The sequence below is a fragment of the Camellia sinensis genome, chromosome 2 (genome assembly GCF_055761805.1).
Source record: "Camellia sinensis isolate YWXY chromosome 2, ASM5576180v1, whole genome shotgun sequence".
NCBI lineage: Eukaryota > Viridiplantae > Streptophyta > Magnoliopsida > Ericales > Theaceae > Camellia > Camellia sinensis.
This window is the reverse complement of record NC_138962.1, coordinates 47,547,762-47,567,376: the sequence shown is the minus strand read 5'-3', so window position 1 is coordinate 47,567,376 and position 19,615 is coordinate 47,547,762. Positions and strand designations below refer to the sequence as shown.

The 19,615-nt window shown below is 35.8% G+C and overlaps 1 pseudogene across 1 annotated transcript; it reads right to left on the bottom strand.

Annotated features, from left to right (window-relative positions):
• Positions 1-14,140: 14,140 nt before the first annotated feature.
• LOC114269683 (pentatricopeptide repeat-containing protein At1g26460, mitochondrial-like) lies at positions 14,141-15,341 on the bottom strand (annotated as a pseudogene). The gene is made up of 2 exons (XR_014360298.1): positions 14,925-15,341; positions 14,141-14,836 (listed from the first exon to the last, which is right to left on the bottom strand). The product of XR_014360298.1 is annotated as a pentatricopeptide repeat-containing protein At1g26460, mitochondrial-like (transcript).
• Positions 15,342-19,615: the final 4,274 nt, after the last annotated feature.

The following is a 19,615-nucleotide window of genomic DNA, read 5'->3' as shown; positions in this document are numbered from 1 at the left end:
GGCTGGGCCACAAAACTTGGCCCAACACCTGTTCGGCCCAAATCTGTCTAGCACAACTCTGTCCGGCCCAAATCTGCCCGGCCTAATTCCATATCATTAATCTCCCTCTCAATATATAAGAAGGAAATAAAAAAATTCTGTGATTCTATTTAAATATAAATAAATAATAATTCTTAAAAGTCTCACTATTTATATATATGGAAACAAGAGAAATTATTTAGTGTGTTAAGGATTTAAATGATTCTCAATTTTTTTAACTATTTGAAATATGGTTGGATATCCGTAGATATCCAAGGGGGCAGAGATGGGGTTGAAAAATTCCATCTGTAGTGGGATTGGGGCAGGGCTAGGGTGGGGTCTAAAAGTAGGGGCGGGGTGGGGGCGGGGGCGGGGACGGGGACGGGGGCAAGGCCGGGGATGACAAACCCACCCTGTAGCCATCTTTATTCTTAACATTTTTTGTGTGTTGTGATTGCAATTGTTTTTTTTTTTATTTAATTAATTACCTTTACGATCACGATTCATGACCTATTTTGAGAAATAAGTTAAAAATTAGTTTTTTAATTTTTAAACTATTTTTTTTTAAAAATGTAAAAAAAAATAAATAGATGATATGACTTTAAAAAATTAAAATATAAAAAAATTAACTTTTAATTTAGTTGTCAAAATAAGCCATATATAATAAATAAAAATGCACATTGGTGACTCGAAAGAGAGTACTAGTAAAAAAGCAACCTGTACAAAAGGCAAAAATAAAAAAATTTCTATAATTTTTTTTTTGTACAAAGGTATGATTTTTTATTTATTTATTAACATTGTAGGAAGTTAGATTTGTTAGGAAAACTATGATTGGATGGTATACTTTTACTCAAAAGTGTTTATTACTAAAAATAAAAGGATAATTCTTTGTGTATAATATATATCATATGTAATCTTATATAAAATTAAATTATGTAAATTTTTACAAATTTATATAATTAATTTCCAAAAAATGCATAAATTGAATACAAATTCGCATAATTACGTAAGTTTTCACAAACTCATGAGAATTTGTATTTAATTTATGTATTTTTGTAAGATCACTTATGTAAATTTGTGAAAACTTATATAATTTTGTGTAGAATTGATGCATTGTTGTTGGCTACATATTTTGTATAAGCTAATCACAGTTTAACACGTGACAGGATGAAGGTAATATGAAAAGACAATTCAAGTTTTCAATCATAATCACACACGTGACAGTTAGCATTGGTTATTATGGATCTATATAGTATGGAATCAGCAGAGAGGTGCAAGATGACGTGGCCTTAACAGTTACTCATATTTAAATTCAAATATCAGGAGGGAAGCCTAACTGCAGACATGGCGTAGTGGAGCTAACTGTGAGGAAACATGATCAGCAATCATGGAATGATGATTTGACGGTTAGAAGCTCATTTCGATGGTTACCATTGAGAATTATAAATAGCAGAGAAGGTCCTAGAAAGAGCCCCCAGACTCAGATCCAAAAAACCAGTTTTGTCTACTTTATTTTCCTTTCCAGTTTTTATATTTCTTGTTCTTTACATTCCTGTACTTTAAATTTCTACATTGCACTTCGTTCATAGGAGTAGTTTCAATTAGTCTGTCACTGTAAACCTCTACGAGGCTGATTTGGATCTTTGTAAGTCTTCTATTTTACTTAATGAAATGCTACAATTGTTTTTTATTTAATCATTGTTTGCTTAATTCTTCTAAAACAAAGCCACCAGTAAAAGTCCTCTTCATTGAGACTGAAAGAACTAAAACACAATCGTCTGATAATTGGTTGGCAATTAATAATCTGTAAGGACTGATTGATCCTTACTGGCACGCTCAAAATTACAATACTAACCTTCGAAAACCAAAAAACCAACATATATTTTTGGCACGCCCAGTGGGACTAATTGAAATGGCTAGACGTAGGAGACAAGGAGAAAATGAACGCTTGGAAAAAGGCGTGGAAGAAGAGGTAGAAATACCTAATCCAGAGGATAATGTGATAACACATCCTGTGGAAGTACCTGTTCTATCAGAACCTATGGTCAAACATACCAGCACTTCGGAACAAGTACCACATGTTCAAAATATTGGACGAGGCCAAGGAATTAGACCATCCACTGTTTCACCTACTCAGCCAATGAATCCATGGGGTGACCTAGTAGATGCCATAAGATAGCAGTTAATGAACATAATGGAAAGGTGGACAACATCCATCATGGATCGAATGAATACCTACCAACCAACAAACACAAGACATATGGAGGAAATTTCAAATGTCCCTCAGCAAAGATTGGCTAGAGATAAACAGCCTATGCAAATTAATAGATATTCTAATGGTCAAACTAGTTACCAAAACTACGAAAGACCATCACCTCAGTCTTGGTATGAACCTCTTTCGAGGCCTGTGGCAAATCAAAATGCCTCAATACTTAATAGTGAAGCCATGAAAATTGGTCGATCTGGCCCAACACAAGAAAATGGTATAAGGATGTTTCCAAATCCCATGTTCGAAGCCATACCTAGCACAAGGGGGGTCACTAATCCTCTGTTTGAATTTACACCCGGGGGGTTGGAAGGGTTCTTTACAATTGGAAGAGACATAACACTTGTTCCAACACTTTTCACAGGATAGGCTCAGAGGGGTTATCCATACCCTCAACAGCAGCCAGCACCACAGGGACAACTAGTCCCAAATGTGCTACCCTATGGACCAAGAGGACCTCAGGCTTAAGGTTGTCCACCAAATCTTGTGTTTGTTCCTCCAGTAGTGGTTCAACAAGCACAAAATATGGTTCCTAGGGACCAAATTGCTAACATTGTTAGAGAGATGTGTGGACCGATGGCTCGAGGGGTTTAAACTCCTGTTTACAGGAAATCATATCCAGAATGGGTAGATAGGGTACATGAATACCCAAGAGGATTTAGGATACCAGACTTTGCTCTTTTTTATGGAAATGGAAACCAATCGACGATGGAGCATATTGCTAGGTTCACTGCTCAATGTGGTGAATTTGCCAATAATGATTACATAAAGTTGAGATTGTTCCCAAATTCTCTAATTGGGGTAGCCTTTGTATGATAAATTAACCGTATACCTGGCTCTATCCAAACTTGGCAACAAATAGAGAAGGCATTTCATGTCCAATTTTTCCTAACAGAGCTAGAAGTGTCTATGGCAGACTTGGCAAGGTTGAGTCAAAAGCCTGATGAAAAGGCTGCTCAATTTATTGCCAGATTCAAAAGAGCACGAAACAAATGCAGGATTGTCCTACCAGAGCCTGAGTTTGTGAGATTGGCTTAAAATGGTCTAGAGTTCAGGCTTCAAAAGAAGTTTGACTCAACTGAGCTTAGAGACTTAGTGGAACTGACCTATAAGGTGTCTAGGTATGAAGCATTACTAGAAGAAGAACAAGATCGAAATAATGCATCATACAAAACGTATTATAGAGATCCTAATTATGAGATTGATGCAGCAGAGATTGTAGGGAAAGAACCCGTGATCTGTGAGGCATTAATTCATAAAGACACAACAATAGACCAGTAGTTTAAAAAGAAAGACCTTCATAGGAAATATTTTTTCGACTTGACCAAGGCAGATGACATTTTTTATTATTTGTTTACTGCAACCTTCCTGAAGTTACCAAAATGATTCAAAATTCCGTCTCCAGAAGAACTTAAAGAAAAAGTGTATTGTAAATGGCATAATTCTTGGTCTCACTCAACTAAAAACTGCATTGTTTTTTGAGATAGGATCCAAAAGCAAATTTGAAAGAGGAGTTTAAAATTCCCAGCTAAAGTAGAAAAGGCCATAGGGATTGACACTAATCCATTCCCAGAATTGCAGAAGTGGCAGCCAATGTTATTGTGTCAGACTTCCAGAAAGAAGTCAATGTGCAAATGCATGTTGCCAACCAGACTACTATCAAGAAAGATGTTAGAAATTTACAAGCTATTGGACAAGGTTTTCCAAACCAGAGGGAAGACTCTGATGAAGAGGCACTGGATGATGATTCTTTAGAGGTAGTTGGCATGCAAAGAATGTGTCCCAGATGCAGGTTGAGCTACAAGTGGTTGAAAGGGCTTCCGATTGATGGGAAACAATATTACAAGGATGTGTAGAGGCGTCCTATACCAACCAGTGCTTATAACAAAAGGTCATATCTAACTGGTATCAGGCAGCAGTCATTAATGGCTGAGCCAACAGCCGCTAGACTGGACTCCAAAGGCAAGAGACCTCTATATGAATCCAGGCCACCTAACTATTACAGAATCAAGGGCAATCATCCTGAAAGGAGATCTGAAAGGAGTTCAAGTTATGGGATCAAAGCCAGGGATTGGCCCCCTAGACCAGCCTCGCACAGGATGGAAAGTGGTCACCTTCATTGAAGGCTTGAATTGGGCCCAAAATAGGGAGTCAGGGCCAAGTAGTGGCCTTCACAACCAGTTTTGAAGATGGCTTCGAAGAAAGAAAGAGACAATTCAATAACTGGGCTAGTAGGTTCATGGGTGCTTGGAGTCCTAGATTGGTTTGTCATGCAAAACAAACCTAGGGAAATGTCTACCCAAAGAAATGTTATTGGAGACCAAGGTAGGATGGTTAAACCTCATTTGGTGGCTCCAAATAATTGGGTGTTACTCAAGCATCCAAAAACAAAGGAACCAAATTTGGTCCCAGTGATCTCTAGGTCCCAAAGGAAGAAAATCCAGCGAAGGTACACTCAGTACTAGAAGGATCTGAAAGAAAGCAAAGAAAGTTCTTCATTGGTCCAGCCAAAGGGCCATGCAGAGGGAGAAAAAAGTTCAAAGTTAGATCATAATCCAAAATCGACTCCTCAAGACAAAAGAAGTTGCATTAGAGAGCAATTGGCCAAAGTTCATTCTGAATTGAAAGCCAAAGAAAGATCTAGTTTGGCAGGATTGGAAAAAACTTTGATGGAAAGTGATAGTGAGATAGAGGGAGAAGTTGGCCTAGGCCAAAGGAAAGAGATTGTGGAGGAAGAGATGTTTGAAGCCTTCATGGATGAACAAACATTTTTGGTTGAAAAACCAGCGAAAATAGACCATTCGAAGAAAGTTACTAGTACTGAAGTGCTAGAATGCAGCATGGAAGATGCTTTTGAAGTAATTGAACAAGTTGGCCAAGAAGAGAAACAGGTACAACCAGTCGTCCAATTTGGCTCATTTCCTCCTGTGTCAGTGAATATGGTGCATATACTACTACAGGAGTTTCAAGCTGAAGATGAAAAACAAGGTTAGGAAATTGATCCAATTCCAGTTTCTAGTGAAGACTCACAAGTGAGTATGGTGCAAGATGAATCCGAAGTAGCCATACCAATAGAAACTGGAGATGCGAGTGAGGAAGAGGTGAGTATTAACCTCTCATACCTTTTTGAGTATCCCACGACATCCATGACACAGCATGTCAAACCCTTGTATATCAAGGCCTTCTTCGATGGGATATAGATGAACCGGGTATTGGTGGATAATGGGGCAGCAGTAAACCTGCTTTTGAAATCTTCTTTCAAGAAACTTGGAAAGAGGAACCCTAGACTAATCGCAACCAGTACAACCATTGCTGGTTTGCTGGAGACAAACAGACGGCTCAAGGAATTTTGCCTATCAACCTGAGTGGGGGAACCAGAGACTGCATGAAGGCATTCTTCGTTATCGACAGCAATGCTAAGTATAATGCTCTACTTGGAAGGGATTGGATTCACATCAACAAATGTGTTCCTTCCTCTTTACATCAGAAGATCATGATGGCCTTGTGCAATGGAGAGACAGAGGAGATTAATGCAGATCCTCAACCCTTCATAGCTTGTGTAGATTTTGCAGGGGCCAAATTGTATACTGAAGGAGTGACACCACTCAGTATACTGAGAAAGCCTGATGGATCAGCTGAAGTGACGGCTGATGAGGAATTAGCACACTTAAAGCACCTAGTCCAGGAAAGTGCTGACGAGGAGTTTGTCGTTAAAGATGATAATGATGCCTGGTTGTAGGCAAAGAGATGAAATCCAAGAGGCCAGATCTTTGGCTTTAATTCAGTTCTCAGTATCGAATGTGAAATCAATAGTCTAGAAGGTGCAAGAGCAAGAGAAGGAAACCATGATAATTGGCTATAAGTAGGAACAACAGCAGGACATGTTTTTGGCCTTGGATAAATATTGTGCATTGGACATTGAAACAAAAGTCCAGGAGATACAGGAAGAAGAAGCCTTATGAACAGATTTTGTCTATGAGGAGGAGGGCAAAGATATTGAATCAAAGAAACTAGAAGCAGGACAAAGCAAGGAGTTTGTTTTGAAGTCAGAAAAAATCAAAAAAGAAACATCAGTGAATTCCCAGATGTAAGATCCTTTAGAAGAAGTGAACTTAGGAGAAGGCTCCATACAGCAGCCTATTTACGTTAATGCTTGGTTAAATGCTTTTGACAGAGACCAGTTGTTGGTGGTCTTGAAGAGATATAAAGATTGTTTTGCATGATTTTATAATGAACTACCAGGATTGGATAGGTCATTAGTAGAACATAGGCTCCCTATGAGGCCTAATTTCAAGCCATACAAGCAAAAACCAAGAAGGATGAGTCCTGAAATGATTCAGAAGGTCAAGGAGAAAATTCTCAAGCTCCTTAAGGCAAGCTTTATCAGGATAGCCAAGTATGTTGAATGGCTATCCAATATTGTGCCTGTAGTTAAGAAGAATGGTAAAATAAGGGTATGCATCGATTTCAGAAACCTGAATTTAGCAACTCCAAAAGATGAGTACCCCATGCCCATAGTAGATTTATTGGTGGATAGTTCAGTAGGGCACAAGATTTTATCAATGATGGATGGGCACTCTGGTTATAACCAAATTTGCATTGTAGAAGAGGATATCCATAAGACAACATTCAGATGTCCTGGGAATATTGGCACATTCGAATGGGTTAAAATACCGTTTGGCCTGAAGAATGCTGGGGCTACATATCAAAGGGTTATGAACACTATTTTTCATGACCTCATTGGAGGATATTTAGAGTGTTACATTGATGATATTGTAGTAAAGTCCCAATCCATGGAGGAATATTTGTTTCACTTGAAAGCAGCTTTTGAAAGAATGGGAAGGTTCAAGTTGAAACTTAATCCTCTCAAATGTGCTTTTGGCGTATCAGCTGGAAACTTCTTGGGCTATGTAGTACACAAGAAGGGAATACAGATTGATCAGAATAAAGCCAAAGCTTTCATTAAAGCCAGACCTCGATCAAGTAAGAAAGAATTGCAAAAATTCCTTGGACATGTTAATTTTCTTCGAAGATTCATTTATAATACTGCAGGAAAAACTAAAGTATTTTCTTCCTTATTAAGGCTGAAAGATGAAGAGGAGTTTGTGTGGACAGTAGAGCATCAAATTGCTTTCGAAGGAATCAAAGCCTTTGAAGTTATATATAGTTGTAGCAGAAGATTCACTGGGAGTTTTCTTAGCCCAAGACAATGAAGAAAACAAAGAGCAAGCAGTTTATTACCTTAGTAGGTTTCTAAATTCTTGTGAATGTAAATATTCAGTTGTAGAGAAGCTGTGCCTTACATTGTATTTTGCTGGAATGAAATTAAGATACTATTTTTTGTCTACAACTGTCTTAGTAATTACAACTATAGATTTGATTAAATATATGTTATCTAGACCTATGTTGAGATGAAGAATTGGAAAATGGATACTAGTTTTATCAGAATTTCATCTAGAATATGTTTCCCAAAAGGCAGTAAAAGGACAAGTTTTAGCTAACTTCTTAGCAGACTATCCATGTCAAACAGAAAGCCAAAAGATAATGGAGTTTGGTATGGTTAGTGTTGAATCATGGCAAATGTGGTTCGATGGATCAAAAACCAATGGTCTAACTGGAATTGGTGTGGTGATTAAGTCACTACTAAGGGTAGAAACCACACATGGTTTCAGAGTGGATGAAATTACTTGTTCCAATAATCAAGCTGAATATGAAACTTTAATAGTGGGACTCGAAATACTTATTGGATTACAGGCTCATGCAGTTGATATATTTGGAGATTCCCAATTGGTAGTTAACTAGGTGAAAGGAATTTTCAAATGTCAAAGTGTAAGCATGTTGCCATACTATGTTGTTGCATTACAATTGTTGTCTCAGTTTCAGATAGCAAATGTAACTTATGTCCCAAGATTCTTGAATAATAAAGCTAATGATGTGGCTAAAAAAATTTCAAATTTCAAGAGAAGGGATAACATTCAAAGGAACATAAGCCAAACAACATATCAAATGTAATGCCACCTTTGAATAGAAGGAATATGGTTTTAGAGGTCAATCATAATAACTTACAAGAACAAGATTGGAGGCATCCAATAATGCAGTATCTAATTGGCCCATCTTCAAAAGCCAGCGGAAAAATCAAATTGCAATCCATGCAACACTACAACAAGTTGGGCCTTCAATGACGAAATTTTTTTGTCTCCAAAGAGCTAATTTCGTCACTATAGATATTTGTGAGGAAATATTTTCGTCACCGGTTTCGTCATTGAATGTTTGTCACTAAAAACCACCGTGACGAAAAATAATTTCGTCACCAATGAGATTACTTCAGTGACGAAATTTTTTGTCACCAATAAAACAACATTTTGTCGCTAAAAATTCTCATTTTCGTCACTAAACAGTTATTCAGTACCATATTTATAACTTTAGTTGACGAATAAATTTGTCACACATGTTGATCATTGATGAGGAAATAATTTCGTCACAGTAAGATGTAAAGGTGACGAAATTTTTTGTCTCCAAAAGTCATTCATGGGTGATAAAATATATTTCGTCACAAATATATATATATACGTGACGAAATTTTTAGTCACCAAACAACAAAATAAACCAAATATTTCATATATAAGCTATAATAAATTTTGTCACAAAAAATATTTATTAGCGACAAATAATCACTTTGTCATAATAACAAGTACAAATGACAAAAAAAATTCGTCACTAAACTTGTTCCATATTTTATATTCCAATTTAAATTATTATTTCACAAATATCCCTGCTCATATCTCAATAGTCTTTTCAATGTATTAATAAATCCACTACCTATTATACACCATTCCACAAAAAAATTCACTAAACAATTTATATTATAAATGAAAATATATCCATCAAACAAATGAATTTAATAATCCATTAAGTATAATAAACAAAAACCATCATAGCAAATTCCAAAATGAACTAACTTGAGTCCAAAAATAAAAATAACACTCGATCTTGATTTGCAACTAGAACTAAGTATCAGTTTAAGAAAAAAAAATTCAACAGTTGATCTTCATTTACGAGTATGCTTCCAAATGTCATCAAAAACCAATCTGCAAAGAAAATAAATAAGGAAAACATTAATATATAATCAATTACATCTAAACTAATATATAAATAATTTTATTTTATAAACCAATTTAGTAGAAATGCATATAACAATTCAAAATTTTAAAGAGTTAAGGTGATCTTTGATGATAAAACAACACGGATAACATACGATGCCAAAAAATTGCAAGAATACCATATATCACTATCACTAATGGCAGAATATATATAATGGCTCCAAAATATAAAGTAACATTGAGGTACATTTGATTCATGACAATGGGCCAATGACTTCTTCAATGAGGTAAATTTGATAAGTGGAATTCAACACAAGAAGGGAGGCTCTATTTACACACCACTTTTCCTCTCAAGACAAATCATTAATTAGTTTATTTTCTACTACAATTTTAACCTTAGGTAAAATGACTATAAAGACAAGTTATGATACACATCATTTATATAATTAGCATAAAGGACAATAATGAATATAATACTCATCAACAAGCAAGTCAAGACCTCTCTCTCTCTCTCTCTCTCTAGATTCAGGAAGCGAGGGAAATCAAAGGACAGATGCAACTTCATAGAAGCAATCTCAGAGAATTGTTAAAATCGAGATTTATGTTGAATCCTATCCTTACAGGTACTCGAGAAATGTTGTTAAGACTCTGGTTTTCTACTTTAAACGTCATTGTATCTATCTATGCATATTGCATATGTATGTATTTCTATTTCTATTATAAAAATGAGTGCAAAATCTTTACTTTCATATGGGTTTCATATCTGTATGTTGATTTCACAGTTTTTGGTAGGTAAACTTTATTCTTTAATGTTCTGTCAAGTCCAAAAAAAATGTGTGTGAATTTCCATTTTGAGTAGGGGAAACAACTCGTAATCTGTTTGGATTGTGGGTGATAAAAAGAAAAGAAATGATTGCAAGTGATTGTGTTTTTCACTATATGTTTGGATGGGTAAGCAAGCAAAACATGTGGGAAAGTGGGAAAGGGTTATGGGTGACATTTTTTCTGTTTGAATTTTGGGGGGCAATTACTTTTGGTGAGAAATGAAATAACCAAAATAAGAGAGTTTTTTTTTTTTTTTGGGTCCTCACAATTTCTCATGATTTCTGACCAAACCATCCCATTCAAACAGAGTGTTATGTCTAATATCTGGTAGTTGGGTTTGATTTTTTATTTTTATTTTTTGAAATAATTGGTAATTGGAGATGTTTCATTTTGATTATTGTGTAGGTGTTGATTCTTTTGGCACTGGTTAATATTCTGAAAATCTAGACAAAGTAAAACTACCCAAAAGGGCTTTCAACAAGTGTAAATGTGCGAAGCAAAATCATTGGGTTTTTCAGGGGATTAGGTTTTCTCATTTTTGTCGAAGAAATGTGGAGCTGCAATGGAAGAACCTAGGGTTGAGAGGCGGGTTGATTGTGAAACATGTAACAAAGCCCTTTTTCTGCGGACAAAGCTCTGGTTAGGTCTTTGGTTCTGTTGTGGGAAGAAGGGTTACTTTTAATCAGGTACTCTATTTTTTTTGCCGTGATATCTTGGGTGTGCTTATTGGTTTGGTATGGGAAGGCAAGAGCTAAGACTTTTGTTGAAGCGAAGCTTTTACCTTCTGTTTGTTTGGTTTTGGGCGAGTATATTCAGCGCGAGCTTGATTTTGGTAAGGTTCGGCGAATTTCACCTTTGAGCATTACCTTGGAGTCTTGTTCAATTGGGCCTCATAATGAAGAGTTCTCTTACTGTGAGGTCCCTACTATAAAACTACAAGTTCTTCCATTTGCAAGTCCGAGGAGAGAGAAGATTGTGATTGATGCAGTTTTGTCTAATCCAAGTTTTGTTGGTTGTGCAAAAGAAGAATTATACCTGGTTAGGAATACCTTCTACTGACGGTAGTCTACAGAGGCACTTGTCAAGTGAAGAAGGAATTGATCATCGTACGAAAATTAGGAGGATTGCTAGAGAGGAAGCAGCTGCTCAGTTTGATAAAGAGAGAGATGACGCAGCTAAGGAAGCTGCAGACATGGGTTACATTCTTTCTGAGAAAGGATCTCATACATTTGAGATTGATGTGCCGAAGGACCATGCTAGTCGTCCATCAGGATTAGCAAGCTCTGAATCATTCTTCTCTATGGTTGAGCGACTGCACTGGCGAGATGATCACTGCATGGATACAGGTATTGAGTATGATTTGAAGCATGCAGATTTAGAGAAAGCATTTGGTGTAAAAATTCCTGGTTCGGCGGATAAATTTTGGTCTAGATTTATACCAGGGCCTATAAGATATAAATTCAATAGGAAAGCTAATGGGCGAGATAGATCTGTCATTGGTGTCGCAGCGAAAAGAAGAATTATTGAGCGCAGTGCATCAGCGACACGTTCTTACTTCCTGGGTCTATCACATGGGAGGTTTGACGATTCTAATCAGTCATCTGGAGATTATGATGTTTTGAATATTGAGACTCCTGTGGTGAAAAGTGAGGGTGATACTAGTGCCCGACCTTTATCAGGATGGGGCAGTTAACTTTGGAGGAGTGAAGAATCCTGAGCACGGAAAAGTTGAAGCTGCTAATGATTATTTGACTATTGGGGGAAAGTCAAGATTGGAGTACAAAACAAAAATTGGTCCTAAATATGAAGAAAAACCTGGAATCTAGCCTTTTCCAGGCGAATATCATATTAATAGTCTCAGTGTTTTACGCGATCCGTTTCTTATGACTGTAGGTAGACTGCTACAAATTAGAAATTCCAATGACGAATTTTCATCTATTCGTGGTGTCATGGGATTGGCAAAAAATGATGGTTCAGATGTACATGACAGAGATTTAGGAGCTGATGAGAAAAGAAAGTGTATTCCTTCACCGGTTTAAACAAAGAATGGAGGGGGAGATGAAATATCGTGGGTGGGTGGGGTGTGTGAGTGAGTGAGGGTAAACATGGAAGTAGATTATGGGTGGGGTGTGTGAGTAAGGGTAAACAAGATAAATCAAGTCAATGTGGGTTATTCATGATAATGGTAAGCCATGACGAAAGGGGTAAGAAAAATTGGGCATTGTATTATCGCAAGTATGCAGTACCAAAGAGGCAAGAATTGCATAAAATGAGTCTTCGTATAAAAAAAAAAAAAATGGAAGTCATTTTTTATTTCACAAATCAAGTCCAATTTCTGGAGGGGTAGATGAGCATGTATGTACTCATACTGTCAATTATTTTAATCAATGATATAAAGAATACATATTAAAGCTCCCACATCAGTGTGTTATGCTCCTGTTTGCTGCTTAATCTAACAGAAGTACAGTAGTAGTTCCAATCCCCAAATCAGTTATTAAAGAGACTAATCTTTTCTTTTTTATTCCTCCCATGTTCTTGGGGTGTAAATGTAATTAAATGATGATTGATAATCAAATTCCTTTGCTATGTTTCCAGACAGACACCAAAATCAAGCTAAACAAATGGAGCGTAAATGAAAGTAAATGATGGTTGATAATAAAATTCCTTCGCTATGGTTTCCAAACAGACCAAAATAAAGCTTGAATTTGAAACCATTTTAAATGACGCATGTATTTCCTTTTGTGTATCAGAAGTTACCTATCATGCGTAAGCAGTGCTGTACTGGAGATTAAACAGCAAGTCGCGGCAATTCTCCATACCCATTTGGATTTTGTACTTTCTAGCCAGGGACTCGACCTGGTCATCACTCTTGTAGTCCATCTCTCGTATACATCACCTTCTGACCTTTTTTAGCATTTCCCTTGATGGTTCAAATCCTGAATTTACCTGCCCATGAGGTTGTCATACAATATATTAGTTTGGTTGCATGAACCAGTTGACTATGTAGAAACTAAAGCCAGCTCTCTAAAAACACGGGAAGAACACAGTTACCGTCTCATTGATAACAGAGAGAGCTGCTTTTTGGTCTCGCTTAATGAGATGAGTGTTAACAAACAGAGAGTATGTCGTCGAGTTTGGTTTCACGCCCTTACTTATTAAGTGGTCAAACACACTTGAAGCTTCAGATGTCTGCCACAGAAAAAAGACCATCACTAGTGCTAAAAAAGGTCATCATATCAAACACCTAGTTTATAAGGCATGTTTGGAAGGAGGTTTTCTTCCATTGTTTGTTGTGTGAGTGCGTGTGTGCATGTGTGTGGGCAGGGGGGAATAGGTGTCCACCATGTTGAGCTTTACAAACGCACACTTCAGAGCATTGTATGAATGGATGTTGGGGATCAACCCAAATGCGCCATCAATTGCTTCAAAAGTCTGGTAGGCCGATCAACATTCCATGTATTTGCACAACCTAAAATTATACAATTTAGTGCAGCAACAGATTTGTAAGGAGGATAAGCTTGGCTCAAATTCCCCAATTGATAGTAGACTTGAGTCACATTTCAACAGAACAAATCAATGACAAGCTAAAAAAAATTAAAATAATAGTAAAGTTGCATAACCAAGCAACACCATAAGAAAACAACAGAAACACTATCATTCCCAAGGTCTGAACCAGTCATCTCATCTTGTGAATAACACAATACAAAATGTGCGCACACAAAAAGAAAAGAAAAGAAATTAAAATTAAAATGATATATGATATATACATACCAGCGCTCATGTATACGGTAGGCAATTTTTCAACTATTTCTTATCAACATGTGTGGTATCCATTCTTCACAAAACTAGTAAATATTGTTTGATTCTTGTTTTCCACATGCAAAAGAAAAATAAAAAGAAGCAGGAAAGGGAAGAGAGAGGCTTTGTGTATTTCAAAATCTCTTTAGACTAATCAAATGAACAACAAAAGAACAAATAAAATGAACACCAATCAATTTACTTTTACCATCACTTTGAAACAAATTCAAGAGGTAATACGAGAAATGCTGACTCAACAAAACAGGACATTGCAACAATATAGAAAGTCAAAAGATGAGCCAGTATACACTAAAGTTATATGGTGTGTGAGGAATAAAAGACGTACTGAATCTAAAGTCACAAAGCCATCCTTGGAGCATGCCATAACCAGTGGACACAAAGAGGTAAATGGAGAGAGTAGATCCTCTTCAGCTTCCTTAGTAGAATTTCTGTAAGTAGTCTCAAACTCATGCAGAGTACTAAAGGCCTTCTGTAGATTCCCCAAGGAAGCATGGGCATATATCATAGCAAGGTAAGATTCTGGGTTTGGAACCTTCTTTTGGCGCAACGCACGCTTAAGGATTACCCATGATCCATCAAGGAGTTTAGCATTGTTCGTCCTGCTAGTAGTTCCTACTGCAGACACAACTAGTCCTTCATCTACAGAGAGCAGAACCGGTAGCTTTGCATTCTCACCTCATGCAATCGATTTGGCCATGAATTCCAGGGCATAATAAGCTAACTCGCTACTATCCTCTTCCATTGCAACATCTGCAATATAGTTGCACAGGTTCCTGGGTGGACAGAGGGCTTTGTTCTGATCCATTTTCTGATAATGCCCCAGAATGTCACATATTTAGAAAATGCACCAACTATGATAGAAAATTTAACAATTAACTAAAAGAAGATGTATATACCTTGCACCTCTCAATAATTGACACCAATGTATCCAACCTCCCCTTGTTAACACAATTTCGCACACATTCGGTAAACACGTTCACTGATAGGATATACCTAGATTTTAAAGTCAAATCTATATATTTTAGGGTAGCATCAATCTGGTCTGTCAATAACAGCATGCCAATGACCAAGTCATATGACTCATCATCAGGCAGAGATTCTTTATCAGTCTGCAGCATCCTGATGACAACAAAGTAAACATCCATCCATCAGATAGTAAATGCATGAACGGAAAAGGATATTGGTTCCCAGCATAAGAGTAGGAGAAAACCTTCAGTACTAATATAGACTGGCATCGGAGGTTTATACAAATCAAGAAAATGCCAAATGGGGAACAAACTGCCTCTTCCATACTCACTCTCCTAAGAGGAAATATGTAACATAGCGCATAGGTGTTCAAAGAAAAATTAAATGCATTGATAGCTCAACTACAATCACAACTTCTAAAATTTAAGGATGAGGAAAGGCAAATTTAACAAGTAGACAAATCGTGTGCCCAAAACTTATATCTAAGTTCACAACATACATGATAGTTACCTACTTTCGTGGCTGTAACATTGCTGTAATACTCCAAACAATACGAGAACTCCCCATTAGCTCTCTGCCCCTCGCCCCCCAAAAGCGTAGGGCAAAGAGCCTATTAGGGAGTGAGTGATGGAAGCAATTTTTCATCACACTAATATATCAGCGTACTACATATTGTATTTCAACGATAGTATTACATAACAATATCAGTGATTTTCTGAAACCAATCAAAATTTTCCAACATAACAAGGAAATTTCTCAGGATGGAAAAAATAGGGAAACAAAACAGATTGCAGAATTACTTGATATTAGTAAACATAATTAAATAGATAACAAATTTATGGAGTTGGAGTAGCATAATCAAGCCGCGTCAGCTAATAAACCTTTGCTAGAAATCTATTGACAATCCTTTTTTTCCCTTCTATCTACCACAGATAATTAGTTACCTTCCTTGAGGGTTAACCCCCCCTTCCTCGAGTCATTATTTCATCAATCTGTTATTCAGAAACCTGTTCAATAAGGGAAAACTGTGAAGGCAGCGGAAGTTAATCAATGTTGTGAAAACAACCAAGCAAATAAGTAATTATCTACATGCCTACCACGGATAAACATTAACAATCAAATGAACCATGTCTCCACCATTCAATCCAAAGAAATCACAACCTTTAAATGCAAAATACAGTCCCAACAAATCACATATGGGACATTGCGTGTCTCATTAGTTTCGAAAATTAGGGAAAACATTAATTCTGAAAATTAAGGAAAACAGAGATAGAAAAGTAGAGAAATTGAGTGAGAGAGAGAGAGAGAGAGGGAGAGAGAGAGGACCCATACCTGAATATACAAAACAGAGAAATCGAATAATAAGAGGCGCTGATGGAAGAGAACACACGACACTAAAGAAGACGGGCGGACGGGCTCGGAGATATGACGTCAGTGGCGCCACTGAAGGAGAAGAACAGACGACGTTGGCAGCGGTGCTGGAGAAGAACACGCTGAAGGAGGAGGACAAAGGGCTAACTCATGTTTTGTTTTGAGAGGGAGAGAGACAAAGATAAGAGAAAAACTCATAAACACAAAAATAAAAAGGGGGGAAAGTTGTAGTCTATTTTTTTTCATTACCCACACTATGGCGAAATTTTCCTTAACTACTTTCAAAAGCTAAGTGAATCAGAAAAGAATCCAAATGTGGCAGTTTTCTGTTATATCTCTATTAATTTGACTACAAATCATTAAAAGGTTGAAGATTTTGTTTTATTTTTGATAGGAATATTGTATCATCAGAATTTGGCAATTAATTGAATGAATCTAGATTGATTAACTGAACTCTCTTAACTAGCTTTTTGCAAATTACAACATATAAATATGTAATATCATTTGTTTTTTAGAGAAAGAGCTGTATAAATCATCCTTGACAAATAAATAAACAAATAAAAAAACTAACAACTAGAAAGATTTTTGCAAGGTCAAAACCATCAGTGTTCAAATGGTTACTATTGCAACCACCACAGGAGAAAACTGTTGTTAACTTTATTGTAAAATAACTAAAAGATTAGTTTATTATTTATTTATTTATTTATTATTAAGAGGAGTTACTAGTCTTCATGATATCTCTCATTCAAAATGGTTGAAAAAGGCGAATTGTGGTGGCTTGTCTTTTTAAAATTTTATCAGTACATTTTTTTTTTAATTTTTTTTTTGGGTGTTATGCACATGACTATACAGCACATTTCCACATTGTTTCCTCATCACTTTGTAATTGCTCATTTATTTATATTTTGATTTCTCAGCAGTTATTTGAAATATAAGAGTTTTTTTTAAGAGTTAGTTAAAAAGTTAATTTATTAGCTAAATTTATAATCCTACAATTTTCTCAACAATTATAGATCTAAATAATCACAGTAAACAAACAAAGAAACATCTAATCTTGTTGAATCCACAAGCTCAGATGCAATGCATACATATAATAGCTTTGGAAACTCCTTTGCAAAGGCTTAGCCGATGGTGACATCAACAAATCCCAGAGGCGATTCCTAGTCAATTTTGTCAGGTGGTGTGGTGAGGGGCTTAATGTATTTTTTCGCACAAAAAATTCTAATCAATTCACTGAGAGAATCTTATCTGTTCCTAAGCTTGTTTAAGTCTATAAAATGCTTCATTTCACAAAAACCAATTATCTTAACCAATTTTGTCCTAAATTTGTTTGTATTTTTACTAGTTTGCTGATATTGTAAAGATTGTTGGCAAGACCGGATATCATCATTTAATATGGTTTCCAAAACCTAGATAGAATATTTTGAAAGTAAATCACAAATAACTTTAATCTAACAACATTTTCTTTATGCAAATATCGAGCCACTTTAAGCATCTATAGTTTCCTTGTCCATAGAATATTTTGAAAGCAAATCACAAATGCTTCCAATATATACTCTCAACACACAAATTCACATTTATTTCTTACACGGTTCCATTTATTTGGTTTTTCTATTATAAGTGTGTGTATATAACACATGTAGCTACAAAACTAAACAAAGGCAAATTAGGTGGAGAAACACCTTTTTTTTCCATAACATTCGAGATTGAATGAAAGATTTCTGCATACTTGAATTGGAAATTAACGAAATCCCTAGCATCAAAATTCAAAAGTCTTGCAATCATTTTCTCATACTTCCTCAGCAATCAAACAGTTGTAAAAACAAAAATTGGGTTTCCAGAAAGAGATAGATACCTTCTAACACAGTCACTGAGAATCTGCTCGGTTTTCTCACACTTTCTGATGAATTTGCCAGGCTCGACTTCTTCGATTGTGCAGTGCCATTTGACGATCTTTGTGGTGGAGCATCGATCGTCAGATCTAGGGTTTGAATTATCCTCCTCGGCTTCGTCATTCTTCCACACCCAACCCATTCCAGATTCAAGATTGCAAATCGCAGTTGCACTTGCAGTATTGAATTCAGATGCTGGCATCTATGGAGGAGGTAATTAAATATCGGCCAATTAGGGAAAGCAAAGACAGAAAAACAGAGAAATTGAGTGTGAAAGAGAGGACTCATACCTGAAAAGAGAAAAAATAGATAAATAATCGAATAAGCGACGCTGGCGGCGCTGACGATTGCTCAGAGGAGAACGCGGTGATGTCGGTGGCGGCACTGAAGGAGGAGAATGGGTGATGTCAATGACGGCACTGAAGGAGGAGAACAAGCTGAAGGAGGGGGGGGTGAAGTCAATGTTTTACAAGAGAGAAATGAAAGGAAACAGAAGCACCCAAAAACAAAAAAAGGGGGATAATTTAGTGGGTTCTTTTTTTCATTCCGTCAATATCTTTAAGTTTTGCTCCAAAATTAATTTTTTCACCAAAAATTTTAAAATATTAAATTTATTGACAACGAAAATATATTTCTCATTAAATAGTTTCAAAATATTTAAAATTAATTTTTTTAAAATATTTTAAATTATTTGTGACGAAAATATATTTTTCACTAATAATTTTAAGATAAATTAAAAACACAACCCTTGAGGTTTGTTTGAAATATAAATTGTCCCCTGTGATTCTAAAAATTACATCCCGCCCTTTAAGGTTTTTAATTTCATAATGAATAACTCCTTTTATTAATAAAACATCAAATTAATTAATAGTTTTTAATGATGTTAAAATTTTATTTTAATTAATAATTCAGGTAATTTTATTATTATATAGGGCAGTGGTTAAGAATTTTATTTTTTCAGTTAATTCTAATAAATAAAAAAATTTGACAAGGGGGTATTTGTAATTTTTCAAACCACAAGAGACCATCCGTATTTTAAGTAAATTTCAGGGAGTGCATTTGTAATTTACTCATAATTTTATAATTGGTGACAAATTTTTTTCTCACCAAAAATCACAAAATTTTGGCACCACCCAAAAAAATTAGAGGAAAACCTTTAGTGACGAAATTTAATTTTTCCTCACTTAAAAAGAAGTATTTATTGACGAAAATAAATTTTGACACCTAATATTTTTACCTTTTTATTATATGTGACAAAATTTTATAATTCGTCACGGATTATTCTTATTTAGTGATTAAATTTATTTTCTTCACTACTTTTCATCACCATAGGTTACTTAAAGAGCTAATTAACTTGT